This window comes from Triticum aestivum, chromosome 3A, assembly GCF_018294505.1.
Source record: "Triticum aestivum cultivar Chinese Spring chromosome 3A, IWGSC CS RefSeq v2.1, whole genome shotgun sequence".
NCBI classification, from domain to species: domain Eukaryota; kingdom Viridiplantae; phylum Streptophyta; class Magnoliopsida; order Poales; family Poaceae; genus Triticum; species Triticum aestivum.
In genome coordinates this window covers 467,909,073-467,909,335 of record NC_057800.1, presented here as the reverse complement: position 1 = coordinate 467,909,335, position 263 = coordinate 467,909,073, and positions in this window count along the sequence as shown.

The window sequence follows — 263 nt, the reverse complement described above, 5'->3', positions numbered from 1 at the left end:
CAAGGCGGAAGGCGGCCATGACCTCCCAATAGTCCTTCCCACACCAAAACCGCTTCCGGCCTTCGATATTGTGCCGGCCGCCGCTGTGGTTGCGGAGCTCCTCCTCCGTCGCGCCGGGACCCGGCGTCGCCTAGCCGTCCGCGTCGATCTTCCAGTTGCGTGGAAGACGGCAGCCCGGCGGCACAGGGAGGCAGCAGCGGTGGAGCTCCAGCGTCTCTGGCACACCGATGCTCGCCGGCCATGCGCCAGGGACGTCGTCGTCG